This window comes from Triturus cristatus, chromosome 4_1, assembly GCF_964204655.1.
Source record: "Triturus cristatus chromosome 4_1, aTriCri1.1, whole genome shotgun sequence".
In the NCBI taxonomy this organism is placed as follows: Eukaryota; Metazoa; Chordata; class Amphibia; order Caudata; family Salamandridae; genus Triturus; species Triturus cristatus.
The window spans coordinates 758746097-758762191 of NC_140585.1; positions in this window are offsets into that span (position 1 = coordinate 758746097).

A 16095-nucleotide genomic window follows, 5' to 3' on the forward strand; every position below is an offset into this window, starting at 1 on the left:
CTTTTGTATTCATGTCCATCATCCTCAAATTATACCTTTGAAACAACCATTGTGTACCATTGTGTACATCAGTTCCTTTGATGCTGGATCACTTGAGTTAAAAAGTACAGAAGTTACCATAAGAATCCATGGAAGAGTTGGTGTGAAAGTGTGGTTAATAACAGAAAATGTATTTGAAGAAATCGAAGCAGCAACACACATTTGTTAGTCCATTCCAAGTTGAACAGATTGTGGATGCAGTTGCTGCAAGATCTTTCCATGTATCTTCATTAAAACTAATTTCTGTAAATACACATCTTTTTCGAAACCCTATACCAATTAAAGTGAAAACTGAGAATGAATATCAAGAGGATAAACTTTTACATTCAACACTCATCAGAAAACAACTTGAAACAATGTATCTTTAGAAGTTGAAATGCTTAGTAGATTGCAAGGGGTTTGGCCCTAAGGAACATTCATAGGAACCAATATCTAATCTTCACGTGCTGCGATTGTTACAGGAATTCAATCCAAGACATCCTGACAAACCAGGAGCTCTACCACGTAGATGATGGCATTTGGATGGGGTGCACTGTCAGGTGGAATGACCAAATATTGGGTATTTGGAAAGCGTTGCAAAACTAAACACCAGGTACTTCTGAATTGAGTGCTTTCCAAAGGTGGAGCGGGCTGTTGGTGTGCATCGAATGTCAGTGAAGCCTGGCAAAAGGATTTCCATCATAGAGGCTGCCCTATGCTGCACCACCTGAGCAGGAAATACAGTTCCTATGAGTCCCCTAACTCTCACGAGGTTTGGGGATGACACCAACCATCTTAGATGATTGGAAATATCGTGTCTATTTTCATGACTCCCTTAGTCAGTTTTTATATTTTGGTGCTGTGACCCTTTGACACAGGCAGTAATTCTGCCTCAAATTAACACCCTTCATACTGTAACAATAGGTCAGGCCCTGCTTTACGAATGGTAAAATATTACTTAATGTTAAAATGAAATTGAAATTCACTGGAAAAATAAAAATTAAAATAAAGTTCTAGTTAGGTGACACTTTCAGTACATTTAAAATGTACAAAACCACTGAAATGCACCAGTTTTAGTTATCTCTGTTAAATATAACTCAACCCCTTGCCATGCACTACTATGTACCCCACATACTACATAACTCAGAACATCTTCTAAGACCATTGATAATATCACTTGCAATTAAATCACTGATGAGAAAACGGTGTATGGGGAGGCTAGAGTTATAGTTACCAGAGAGAATTTCAGTGGTTTTGTACATTTAAAACAGTAGGTTGTTTTCATTTTGTTGTCACTGCATTTGTCACCTAACTTCATTTTGACCGTTTGTGTGTAGATATATATACACATGTAAGAAACTACTTTACTGTTTTTAATATATTCTGTATTTTCTACCATTTCTTGCACAAAGGGAGGAGAGAAAGACTCTCTATTTCACCTATAAACCATTGTCTAATGAGAGGTGCTTTGACCACGAAGATAGTTTGAATCCCTATTTTTGGATGTGTATATATATATATATATATATATATAGCCAGTTATATCGACCATTTTTTGATGCCTTTTGTGCTCAACTTGAACTCATATCTGAAAGATACAACCGATCTCCTGAGACACCTGCAAGAATTACCTTGGCAATCGTCTTACATGTTAATCACGATGGACGTGATATCACTGTACACGAACATTGAGAACGATATTGGTCTGATGGCATGTAGCTATTTTCTAAAAGAAAGAGACATTAAACTCAAACATCATAATCAAATGTTGGTAGACATGATCCAAATGTGTCTTTACCAAAATGTGTTTCTATTTGGAGAAGAAATCTATCTACAAATAAAGGGATGCGCGATGGGTTTTTCCTTCAGCCCAGGATATGCTTGCCTCACTATGGGATGGGGGGAGCAACAGGTAGCATGGCATCCAAACAATGATAAATATGTGGAAAAAATTATGAAGTGGTTGCGATACATCGACGACCTGTTGATAGTGTGGGACGGCACGGCACAAGAGTTCGAGGAATACTTTAAAATTCTCAATTCCACGGATGCGAAAATCAAATTCACGTATAACATCAGCAACTAATGAATTGTTTTCCTCGACACAGAGATTTATGTCGCAAACAACAAGTTGGAAACCACGCTACACAGAAAGGAAACATCCACTAATTCAACTTTACATGCAAACAGCTTCCACAAAACATCAGTTAAGGACAACATTCCATATGGAGAATTTTTGAGGCTACGCCGTATTTGCTTGGAACAACATGAGTGGGAACAACATAGTAAAATTCAGCAATGAGATTTGAACATCGTGGATACAAAAAAGGTATCATCCAAAGATGCTGGAGGCGTGCAAATGATAAGAAGAGACTCACTATCCTGGACCCAAATTATAAAGGAAAAAACCCAGAGACCAACCAATTGACCCCTGTAAGACTAATTTTGGATCATTCTAAAGAAGCAAAACAAATAGGAGCTATCCTACGCAAGAATTAGAAGCTTTTGCAACTAGACCCAGTGGTAAGTGAAATTATGGCCAAACATCCCAACATCATGTTCCGTCGAGCCTAAAACTTAAGAGATAAATTAGTGCACAGTCACCACACCATCAGGACAACAGTAAAAAGAAGGGAACACAATGGTTAATAACCAAGAGTTTCAAGAAGTGCCACTCCTGTAAGGTCTGCCAAATTGCGAGAAACATGACAGAGGTCTCACTTCCGGACAACAAAAAATGGCAAATAAAAGAACTCATCACCTGCAAAAGCCAGTTCGTAGTTTATGTGATCGAATGTCCATGTTCATTGAAATACATTGGCAGTACCAGGTGTGAGCTGAAAAAGAGGATCCTTGAACACGTAAGAGCGACGGTCAACAAGGATAGGAGAAACGCTGTTGCTAAACATATGGACAGCCATCATGGAGGTGACTGGAAATTACTCTGCTTTTATGCTCTAGAGACAATCCCTGCACATGAGAGAGGTGGAGATCGCGAAAAAAACTTAAGACGTCTAGAGTCACGACAAATTCTGAACTTTAGGACCTATACCCCATGGGGCCTAAACCAAAGTGAAGAATTATATGTTCATCTGTAAGATTTTAATATGATGATTTGTGTATTCATATTACACAGTTGCCCTGTATGAAGAAAGTGAGGACGGTGTAGATGTTAGAATGTCAGAATGATAAGTAGTAGTATGCACATCACAGTCGCCACATTATTAACGCATCAATTCTTTAATAACTCATATTGTCCCATAACTAATCAATTACAAGTCTGTGTTGGAATTAGCCCCTATAATATACAGTTAGGGAAAGCCCACCGGAGGGTGAATCAATATAACTGTAACTGGGCTTACAATCGGTGAAAGTGTACCTACACCATCACCTGATACCACATAAGGTATCGGCCATATAAAATCGGAGCTCCGATCCCCTCCTTTATGGAGTGGAATTACTAACATATGGACCACTGTTCATACGAACAAAAATTAAATCACCACCGGATAATTTTAAATAATAAATAGAAACCAACAAGGTTTTATAAAATATGGGCAACAGACTCTTTGAGGTTTAAGATGCACACAGGTATAAATCCGAACATTGACATAAACACATATTATACGGAGACCGGTAGAATTTCTCGCTAATCAGAGTATAATGGTTTTGAATGTTAACAACACGGTTGTGTTTTTCAAACATAATGGTTCGGATGTTTTCCGTACAAAGGATTGATAACAAATGTATTATGATAGAAAGACAGTAATTGTTAAATACTTTAGGAATTGGCTTAAAAATAACTTAGATGTGCAAACTACGAGGACCATAAGATAGGCCTGGGTGAAAATTTTGTTCCGTTCGCGGAAATTGCGATAATTTGACATTTTCGCGTTCCGCGGAGAGCGCGAAAATGTCAAAAATTCCAGTTTCCGCAGCTTGGCGATAATTTGTTTCTTGTTCGCGCTGTAAAATAATACTTTCTTGCGTGCGCGCGATCGCCTTACCTGAATCCCTGCGTTCGCCGTCAAGTTTTCTTGATCCGGTCGCGTTCTCCATGAGATGTTGTATTGTTTTTAGCCATTTGCGCTGTCTCGCGACAGTTCGCGCCCGCAGTGACGTCATGCGTCACGCGATCACGTCTTTCTTCTCGCTATCATGCACCGCGAGACAACTCAAAACAAGATGGCCGCGCCCGCAAGCAACCACATGGGTAAGTTGGCGACCCGCAACCATGCAGAAAATCTCGCGAACATGTGGGAAAAAAACTTCCGCATCTTCGCGATATTTCCGCTTGTTTGCGATAATTTTAAACATTTTCGCGATAATTTGCAAAAGTTAATTTTGCAAATTCCGCCCAACCCTACCATAAGCCCATGGGAAACAGAGATGTGACATCATCTAACCACGTGACTATGCATCACCTTGTTTTTATTGGGTGATTTGAATTAGGTTCACTGACCGTGACCAAGCTATCGGCTGATAGCGCAACGCGTTGGTTGTCCCTCAATTTTGGATGCTTAAGGCTGAATAAAGGAAATTTGGGATATTAATTTCAGAACCCGTGAGTGCGTGCCGATTCATTTCCAAGGAGGAAATTGTATGGTGAAATTATATATATATATATATATATATATATATATATATATATATATATATATATATATATATATATATATATATTATCTACTGGCGGTCGCCAGTAGATAGTTATAGTTACAACCTAGTTTCCATAGGAAATCTCAAAATTCTATTTTGAATAACTTTGGCGCCGGTTGACGAATCCTCACGAAATTTTCAAAACTAATGGGGCGCTCCGTTCAGCTCCTACCCTGAAAGTCTTGGGGTGATTCGTCAAGCGGGCGCCGAGAAAAAGGGGGGGTCCCAAAACGCGTTTTCCCCATGCATTTTTCCATAGGACCTTTAGACGCCCAAATGGCTGAACAGAATTAAGTGGAATTTGGCAGAGAGGTAGACATAAGGTCAAGGAAGTGCCTTTTGCAGGTCTGGTGTAAATCCGTTCAGTAGTTCCTGTGAAAATCAAAAGTAAAATCATATACATATCTGGGCGGAGCCTAACTACACATCTCATTGTGAGATCTGATTGGCTGTCAGCACTCCATCCAAGAAGTGTTGGCAGCCATCTTGGGACCAATATACATGATAACACCTCATTGAAAAGCATTGCAGTTAATAGAAGGTTTTAAGATTTTAGTTACATTATAAATCATTTGTTGATGGTACCATACTCATTTTAGGAATTGTGGTATGTTCTAAGGTGATTTTACCATGTGAAAAAGCCTTCTGCTGGGATATCATGAATCATGTTTGAGAGAAAACTATTTTCACATGATTTTCCCACAGAGGTTTGGAAGGTGATCTATAAGCTAAACTGAGAGCATATTTTCTGTAAATTCACATTATCTTTCTCAGTCATGTGAGAATGAAGTCTGACATTCTCAGTAAAACATGTACATCCAACAAGGGCAGAGACTGTCAGTTGATTCCTTTGTGTTCTACTGCAGCTTCCCAGAGTGTTCCAAAGAACAACTAGAGCGCTAACAGTCTTACTTATGGGGGCGTGGCCAAGCCGCGGGCTAAGATGGCCGCACGGCGTTGAAGCTCCGCCATCGACCCGGCGCAAACCCTGCTTTCCTCGCCCTCCTGATGCGGGCGCGGGACGCCAGACGCTGCCGCTGACCCTACTAAGACCCCGGAGTGCGCTGGGATGCAGAGCGGACCTCCCGGGCCACGGGGGCGCCCGGAGATGAGCACACCATCCTGAGGCCCAAGATGGCGGGCTGATCCGGGAGCGGGGGCCTCGAGTGCGAGGAGGGCTGCCGGCCGAGAGACAGGTAACCGGGGGGCTCGGGGGGGGGGCATTGAGCACCGGGGTGCTGGCTGGCGGGGGCCCGCTTCCTTCTCCCTACGCCGTTGCGGACCGGAGGACGACCGGGCGCACGGCTCTTGCCCTGCGCTCCGGCCGCGGCCTCGCTCGCTGTCTCCTCCCTGGGGCCCCGGACTAATCCGGTCGGGGAGCCTGGGGGGGGTGGCGGGACGGCCTGCTGGCGGTGGTGGGGGGGCGGTTGGGGCCCTGCGCTCGGCCCGACGCCCGGGTTGTCTCTGCCTCGTCACTTGGGCCCTCTCGGGTTTTGCCATGTGCTCCGCGGCTGGTTGTTGCGTTCCTCCCTTGCCCCTCCCGGCGGCGCCGAATCGTGGCTGCTGAACACATCGCGATGGCGCACTTGATGTTCCATTGGGGCCCTGCTGGCTACGCTGAGTCGTGGCTCTTGCCTGCTGCGCGGTGAGGACGTGATCTGTACGGTGCCCGGTGGGCCCACCATCATCAGTGCTCCTGACCAGATTGGCTAAGGATTAGCCGGACGCTCCATCACACCATCGCCTCCCTTGCGCTCCACACGTCTGGCGGTTGTGAGAATGGGTCGCAAGGACCCCAAACAGAAAACGCTGCAATTCGAGAAACTGTCTGAGCAGCCCACGGATAACCCCCCTGACATGCCGGACCCGGCTGGTGGGGCGACCGGCGGCTCGACGACCCAGGCTCCGGCCCCGGACTGGCTACAGGAGATGCGTGCCGGCTTCAGGGCCCTGGATGGTCGCTTTGACGCCCTCAATAAGACGCTGGAAACTATGGGGGCCAAAATCCAGGCCCATGACAAGCGTTTGGGAGAGGCTGAGGCCCGGATCTCGGCAGTGGAGGATAAATCGGTACAGGAGATCAAAAGGGTGGACAGATTGGAGCGCATACTGAAGGAAGTGGCCAGCAAAAACGAAGATTTGGAATCGCGCAGTCGGCGAAACAATGTACGGATTATTGGGGTTCCGGAGTCCACGGCCACGGGCCGGCTGGATGTCTTCGTGGAACAACTGTTGGCTGATATCTTTGGGAGAGACTCCTTCACTCCTGGCTTCGTGGTGGAGCGTGCCCACCGCTCCCTGGGGCCGAGGCCTAACCCGGGGCTCCCGCCTCGCCCCCTGATTGCCCGCATTATGAACTTCCGAGACCGCGACACGGCCTTGCGGCTTGCCAGAGAGAAGGGCGAGATTACTTGGCAAGGTGCAAGACTCTCATTCTACCCAGACTTCACTGCCATGGTCCAGGAGGCCAGGCGTAAGTATGCGGGGGTGAAGGCGGCGCTCCGGAACCTGGGCCTTAAATATGGCATGCTCTATCCGGCCCGGCTCCGGGTCGAGGTTGATGGCCAAGCTCGGCTATTTGACAATCCCGCTGCGGTGCAGGAGTTTTGCCGTACCTACAAGCCGCGCGGGGGCCCGCCGGGGGGAGATGAGGGTGGACGGTCTCCCCCTGGTAGTGGGTCTGCGGGCAGCCAGGACCTGTTCTCATCCTCCGGTGTCGGCTGAGACTGCGCCCGTTACTGAACTTTGCACTGTTTTGACTTTGGTTATTTGAGGACGTATTAACATTTGGAGTATACAGGTGCTGCAGCGCTGGGTTGATTGCGGATCGTTGTCACCCCCCTTTGGTTGAAACCGCTGGGATCGTTTTCTGTTACGATGCTCTACTTTTTGTTGGTTGGTTACACTGGGTATTCCTGCCTAGAGCTATGTTCTTCTTTTTTTCCAGAATTGGGATTGCCTCACGTTTGCGTGGTTTGGCTGGGCGGGGGGAGGGGGGTTGGGGTAAGCAATTTTGATTCTACTACTACGGCTATGTGTGAACGAACTTTATTGATACACAGTGACATTCCGATTTTGCTGCTCCCATCACTTGCTGACTGGCATCAATGGCCCACATAGGTTTGAATGAAGCTCCTCTCAATCTATCGTTAATGACTTGGAATGTCCGGGGCCTGAACAACCGGAGTAAATGCAAACAAGTACTGCATTACTTAAATCGGCATCAGGTAGACATTGCTTTTCTCCAAGAGACTCATCTGCATGGCCCTCCCGCTTTGCGGCTTCCTGGGGCGCTCACCGATACTTCGCTAATTATAGTAATTACGCCAGAGGCACTGCGGTGCTGATCCATAAGAGAGTCCCGTTTCAATGCCAAACGTTTCTAGGGGACAGGGAGGGGCGCTACTGTATTGTACAGGGGGTCTTGATGGGCCATGTTGTTACTCTTGTCTGTGTGTATGCCCCCAACACTGATTCCCCGGATTTTTTCAATGCGCTAGCGGCCCAACTGGTAACCCTGGCACCGGCTGGCGTTTTGCTGGGTGGCGACCTAAACATGTTGCTGGATGTGGGGCTGGATAGCACCTCTGGGGCCACAGACTCTAAGCCTAGGGCAAGGCGCGCATTCCAGGACCTTTGCCGTCGATTCTTGTTGACGGATATATGGCGCAGGCGACACCCAAACACTACTGACTACACACACTTTTCAGGACAGCACAACACTTGGACCAGAATTGACTACTGGCTCCTCTCCCCGGGCCTGTCCCCTTGGTTCCGCGCGTTGAGGACGTTCCCGAGAACGTACTCGGATCACTCTCCAGTCCTGCTTGGCTTAGACGTTCCTCGACCTGAGGGGTTTGAGCGGCAGTGGCGCTTCCCTGGGAGGGCGCTGCTGGATGACCTTTTTGTACACGAGGTTTCCGAGGCGATAGAGGACTACTTCACCATCAATACTGGCTCGGTGGACTCGTGGGCAGTGCTCTGGGATGGGTTCAAGGCATACATCAGAGGGGTCTGCATTGCCAAGCACGCGGGGGTCCTGAAAGTATTGCGCGCCACAATAACACAACTGGAGACACAGCTAGACGCGCTAGACACTGAGGCGCAGCAGGCACCCGCGGACGAGGTATTTACCAGGCGCTTACGACTGTTGTCTGACTTCCGGGAGGCAGCGGACAGGGAGATCCTGTATCTGGGGAAATACCAGGTTGCGCGTAGGTATGGAGAGGGGGACAGACCAGGGCGCACGCTAGCGCAGGCCTTGCGACCACCATACAGCAAGTCCCTGATCGCCGAGGTGCGGGGCACGGGCGGGGAGCTCCGCACAACGCCCGCTGAGATCCGGGACGAGTTCCTGGCCTACTACACAGATCGATACACCACCAAGTTGGGTGACTCCGCGGCCGCGCGTGCGGCCTATTTATCGGAAATCGCTCTTGTGTTCCTGGATACGGGCATGCAGGAGTTCATGGCGGAACCTATAACGGTTGCGGAGGTGCGGGGGGCGATCAAAGTGCTCCGGGGCTCTTCTGCCCCGGGACTTGATGGCTTCTCCGCTGACTTCTACAAGGCCTTTTCGGATCTGCTGGCGCCCAAGCTAATAGAGGTGTATGCGGAGGCCTTGGAACGTTGGTCCCTCCCGTCAACTCTTAGTGAGGCGGTCATTGTGCTGCTCCCGAAGCCGAATAAGGACCCTACATTGTGTGGGTCGTACAGGCCCCTCTCCCTCTTAAACACTGACTATAAGATCTTGGCCAAAATAGTGGCCAACAGGCTTTCCCAGCTGATGGAATTCATTATATCGCCCGCACAGTCCGGCTTTGTCCCCCGCCGCTCCACGTCGCTTAATTTGCGAACGCTCTTCACGGTTCTGCACAGAATTAACCCGACCACTCCTGCTGCAGCGATCCTCCTAGACACCGAAAAAGCGTTCGATTCTTTGGAGTGGCCTTTCTTTCTTTCCGTCATGGAGCGCATGGGCATGCCCATGAACTTCCTGGCGACCGTCAGACTCCTTTATAGTCGCCCTACGGCCCGTTTGCGTCTCAACGGCACGCTATCTCGCCCATTCTCACTCACGCGCGGTACGCGGCAGGGTTGCCCGCTTTCACCGCTCTTGTTCATTTTGGCTATGGACCCCCTGATTCGGCATTTCCAAGAGCGGCACCTCCACAGGGGTCTCCAGTTTCGGACGGGCCCATTGCTGGCCTCTCTTTATGCCGATGACACAATCCTGTATGTCAGGGAGCCGCAGGCCAACCTGGCCCCCTTGATACATGAGATCCTTCGTTTCGGTAGCCATTCGGGCCTGGGCATAAACTGGCATAAGTCCATCATCTTCCCACTGACTATCGGCACCTCCCCATGGCAATGTGAGTTCCCTCTTGAGTGGTGCTCGGACTCGGTGCGATACTTGGGCATACAAATACATTTGAACACGGAAGAAATCATCCGCCTCAACTATGGCCGCGCGATTGCGCGGCTGGAGACTCAGGTGGAGGGGTGGTTGCGGCTCCCGCTCTCTATGTCCGCCAGGATAGCTATTCTTAAAATGATAGTGCTCCCCAAATTCTTGTATCTTTTCAATAACATCCCTATCCCTCTGACCCGGGCCTTCTTCTCCACACTGCGGTCCCTCATGATTAGGCTGGTCTGGGCCGGGAAACACCCCCGGATCCGCTGGGCGACCCTCACACTCCCACAAGATCGTGGCGGCCTTGGAGTGCCGGATTTATATTTATACTATCTAGTCGCTCAGTGTGCACATGCCTATGCCTGGTATCACCCTGATGCTCGGATCCCATTCCTTCGCCGAGAGGCGGACTTTGTCCTCCCGGGTCGTCTGTCGACGGTGTTGCCCAAAGGTGTCCCCAGGGACCCAAAGGACATTCAAACCGTGTCTACCACCAGCTGGGCATGGAACAGGCTCTCGCGCTATTTGGCTCAGCCTCTGCTGTATTCGTCTTCCCTCCCGATACCCAACCCTGGGCTGTTACCTGGCACGGATGAAGCACTAGTGCGACGAACGTTGACGAAATTTGACCTCACCAGGATCGGGGACTTGTACCCGGGTGGGCACATTTTCTCGGCGTCAGAGGACGCGCGATTCAGTGACGCTACATTCATGGACCGGTTCGTTCTTCGCCGGCTCTATTGCGCCGCCCGGGCGGAGATTCAGGGATTCCCCCTCGAGCCGGCCTCCCTTGAACCTCTCTCACCATCCTGATTGACGCCGATACGGGGGCACATATTGTTTCCAAGCTGTACAGGGCGTGCGCGGCGCGGGTCCCCTGTGCGGATGATCGTGCGCGGGAGGAGTGGGGGACAGACCTTGGTAGGCCTATCACGGACGAACAATGGACGGCATGTTGCAAGGTCACCGACACAGTGTCATTGAATAGCCGTCACAAACTCCTACATTATAAATTCCTACGCCGTTGGTATATGACCCCGGTTAGACTCCACGCCATTGACCCCGCGCGGCCGCACGCCTGCTGGAAATGCGCTGCACCACATGCCGATTTTGCACACATGGCCTGGACGTGTCCGAGACTGCAGACATTCTGGGCTCAGGTTCACAAGATCCTAGAAGAGATGCTAGGGCTTACACTCATTCCCACTCCTGAGGTCGCACTGTTGGGTTATACGGTCAATTTCCCAAAGAATGTCCGTAAACTGGCCTCTCTAGGGCTTCTTCTGGCCAAGCGGGAGATAGCAAAGCACTGGGGGAGGAAGACAGCTCCCACGTCCGAGACATGGCTTACAGCCATGGCTTTCTGCAGCACGAATAGCGAGCTCTACTCTAGTCTCCTCCCAACGATAGCGCGTCCTAGGGACATCTGGGGCCCTTATAAAACATACATTGCAGGCTTGCCTGGCTCGACCCCGCCATCCCCGAATCCCGGAATAGCTCCCACTGGAGTGGGGTAGGTCGTACCAAGCCGCTATTACGAAGATGTAGGGGTCCTGCTGGGGTGTCGACGCGGGGATATTAAGCTCCTGGGGTCGGGTGCTGTACACCGAGTGGCGTTTTCCCATGTTAGAAATAAGGGCAGGGGAGGGGGACGTCTTTAGTACCCTGGAGACAGCTCACGGGTCAGGGATCCCCCTGGTTCAGGTTCGGGCAGGTGTTGATGATGGATTGGTAGATGGGGTCTTGTTGTCGGTTGCATTCATGATGTGGTATTGTTTATTTCAGGACCGGAAATGTCACAATGTTGCTACTGATTGGTCATTTGTGTATCGCACAGCCGCAAAATCTGTATTATTTGATTTGTCTAATTTCAATAAAAACTTTAAAAAAATAAAATAAAAAAAAAACAGTCTTACTTATGACAAAGGTATGGCACACCTGAAGCCATCTTGATTGGAATAAAGTGGTAACATTTAAAACATTTAATTTAAAAAGGAACAAAATGAGAGGGTTCATTTTGCCATAGAATGTATGATTAGTGCTGCAGAAAGAAAAATTAGGGCACATTTTGAGTGACTTCACAAATCCTCTTCTATTTCATTAAAGAATTCTGACATGCAGACTGAAACATGCACTTTCAATACCAGCAGCAGACTTCCCTGGTGAGCAGTAGCTTTACTACAGTGATCTAATGAGCGACTAGAATGCTAACATTCTGAATGTATGGCAAATGTGTGACACATCTGAATGCCTTCTTCATTGAATCAAAGTAAAAAACTGACAGTATGCCTACTGAGGAGACTGCAGTAAATGAGGAAATTAGGAATCTTCATAACAAGTTTCCCAAGATGGCCACCAGAGACAAAAGAGCCCAAATGTAGCACAAATATCACCGAGATGTAGCTCAAGTATAGCCCAATGACAGAAATCCCAGAGTGTTTTAAAGAACAACTAGAGCGCTAACAGTCTTACTTATAACAAAGGTATGGCACACCTGAAGCCATCTTGATTGGAATAAAGTGGTAACATTTAAAACATTTAATTTGCAAAGGAACAAAATGAGGGGGTTCATTTTGCCATAGAAATTATTATTAGTGCTGCAGAAAGAAAACTTAGGGCACATTTTGACTTCTCAAATCCTCTTCTATTTCATTAAAAAGTTCTGACATGCAGACTGAAACATGCACTTTGAATACCAGCAGCAGACTTCCATGGTGAGCAGTAGCTTTGCTACAGTGATCTAATGAGGAACTAGAGTGCTACCATTCAGAATTTATGGCAAATGTGTCACATCTGAATGCCTTCTTGATGGAACCAAAGTAAACAAGCATTGAAAATGCAATAGGTCTCGCCCTTGTTTAAGTTAAAGCAATTCTGTTTATAATTAGGTGGCTTTTTAGCTTTGCTTTTATTAGTGTTTTTCAAAATTTCATATACATACCATGCATATGTATGCATATATGTATATGTTTGCATGAATTTATATTTATATAGATATCCAGATTATATGTTTATATATGTATATATATATATATATATATATATATATATATATTCAATGAAAAAACCAAAGGTTTCACACATGTTATAGTTAGCTGGACATTTCACTCGTAAAAAACCAATGAAATTCCCCCGTTATAGTTAGTTCAGCTAACTATAACTCGCGCGCCCGCAATGCACTACTGATGACGTCACATATTACATCACTCATGACATGGTCAGTGACATCACTCATGACATCACTGATGACATCTCAAATCACATCACTGATGACATCATCCAGTGAATGTGTGTTTTTCTGAAAATTAAATATGTTTTATATATGTATATCTCAAGGTCGATGGAAGAATAAATGAGTATATAAGTGTCTAAATTGATGATTTGTTTCTGAAAAATTGATTGTATAACTGACTGATTAAGTGTATCTTTTTGAATACATGGCTTAGTGAGTAATGTTTAAATGTGTAAATACCTGTATCAGTCTCTCACTTTGTATATAAGTGGCTGCATGGGTTGGTGAGTAGCTACATGAGTGTCTATATAGGTTATTAGTTGGTTTTTTGAGTATCAGTATGAGTGTCTGAGTGTCTTCATGGTGCGGTGGGGGGTATTACGTAGTGCATAGATGCATGAATGAGTGACTCACTGTTTGTATGTGTTGAAGACAGCATGTGTGCAGGACTGTATGGGTGGATGAGTGTGTGCATGGGTGTGTTAGTGAGTGAATGACTGTCTCAATAGTGTCTTCATAAGTAACTACATATGTTTTAAACTAGTATATGTGAGTATTGGTGTTTATAAGTGAGTATATGTGAGAGTGAGAGATTGGTAGACTTCCTGTATGAATAAGTATGTGTTTCTATAAGTGATTGTTTAAAAGACTAAGTATGTGTAAGTTTCTGTAAAAGTAAGTGTGGTGGTGTGTGTATAACTGTATATGCAAGTAAATGGATGTTTGATTCTTTATTAGCATGAGTGACTATGTGTGAGTAACTCTATGGATGAGTGGCATTGTGTTACAGGATGTTTAGGTGTATGAGTACATATGATGTGTGAGTACATGTATGAGTGACTGTATAGGATTGTTGGTGGATGAGTGGATGTGTATGTGGATCTTAGAATTACTGAATAGGTTGTTGTAACTGTTATTGGTATGTCCATTTTTTTGAAAATTTTAGTCTCTATTTTTGAATGTTTGTATCAAAGGTTATATTAGGGTGAGAGGAGGTCTACCACTCTGTCACAAGGATAATGTCATCAGTGATGTCATTTGAGATGTCATCAGTGATGTCATGAGTGATGTCACTGACCATGTCATGAGTGATGTAATATGTGACGTCATCAGTAGTGCATTGCGGGCGCGCGAGTTATAGTTAGCTGAACTAACTATAACGGGGGTATTTCATTGGTTTTTTACGAGTGAAATGTCCAGCTAACTATAACATGTGTGAAACCTTTGGTTTTTTCATTGAATTTCTAAGGTTTTTTAAATGCTAATTCCTAACTATAACGTGTGTGAAACCCATGGTTTTTTCAGTGAATTTCAAAGGTTTTTTAAATGCTAATTCCTAACTATAACGTGTGTGAAACCCATGGTTTTTTCAGTGAATTTGCAAGGTTTTTTAAATGCTAATTTTTTTTTTTTTCTTCTTTTTTTTTTTTACATATTTTTATTTTAGTTTTCTATCCTTTTTTAAAGACTATGGTTAAATTTTTAAAATTCTACAATATGTGTTTATTTTACATTTTTTATAAAATAAACAGGTAAAATGTATTAGCAATACATTTATTCCTTTTTTTTAATTTTTTTTAGTGAGCGTACGGTAAGCTTACGGTAAGCGTACGGTTTACGCAATGTCCGTAATTTATCTACGCTGTTTGCGTATAGTTACGCAATTTGCGTAGCCGCGCGTACTCCGCGTGGGGCGCGTACGCGTGTACGCTACACACGCACGTTACGCGGAAGTGTCGGGGAGTGACTGTTATGCGCATGCGCGCGAGCGCGTGTCTTTTTTATGCGCATGCGTACTTTTGCCGTAAGCGTACCGTAAGCGCACCGTAAGCGTACGGTTGGTCATGTGATCATGAAACACAACTTTTGATTGGTTGAAACTACTTTCAGTTCTAGAACTCTCCTATACCACACCCATTCCCCTCATTTTTGCTTGTGATCCCTTAGGAGAAGGAGCTGGGTTGTCTTTGTGATACGATGGCAGAACAGCAGAGCTCTTCTGAGAGTGAGGCTAGCAGCACTACCTTGAGGCAGAGAGCGAGGAAACAAAAGACCTCTTATGTATGGGAGTATTTTACTTTTCCAGAAGGCCAGCAAAAGGTAAATGCACCCTTAGTGACTTGCAAGCTGTGTAAGCGTGTACTTTCAAGAGGGAATCCTGACAGGAAGTATTCCTTTGGGAATCACACCATGATGAGACACCTTAAGGATGTACACAGAAGGACACCTGCTCGACTTACTGAAGGTAACCCTTCAGTAAATCAACCAAGCACATCCACAGCAGCTCAGCCTGGACCATCATCTGCAGGGCCGAGTCCTTCTTCTGCAGGTCAGGTGAGCCCTTCATCTGTGGGGGGAGCATCTCCTTTTTCTGGTCCTCTGGAAATTAACCCTCGGTTTGCGAGGGTTGAAGTACGGTGCGCCACTTGTCACGATCTAATTACTTATAGGGAGACCAGTATTTCCCTAGTGAACTGTAAAATAGATCAGCACACTTGTCGTACCGTCTAATATTCCCAATCTTTCTTTCCTCTGTCCCTGCATGAACACAACGGCTCTTTTAAGAGCCAACCTTACCTTTCATCTATTTTTTATATTTTGTTTTAAAACTTTTTTTTTTTTTTTTTTTTACCGTACGCGTACGGTACGCGTATTTTTTTTTTTTTTTTTTTAAAAACACTAAAAATCAATTATCATTTTACAAGGTCCTTGAGAGACTACAATTAAAAACGGAAAATGTGATTGTAGAGAAGTGGAAAAAAGGGACCATGAC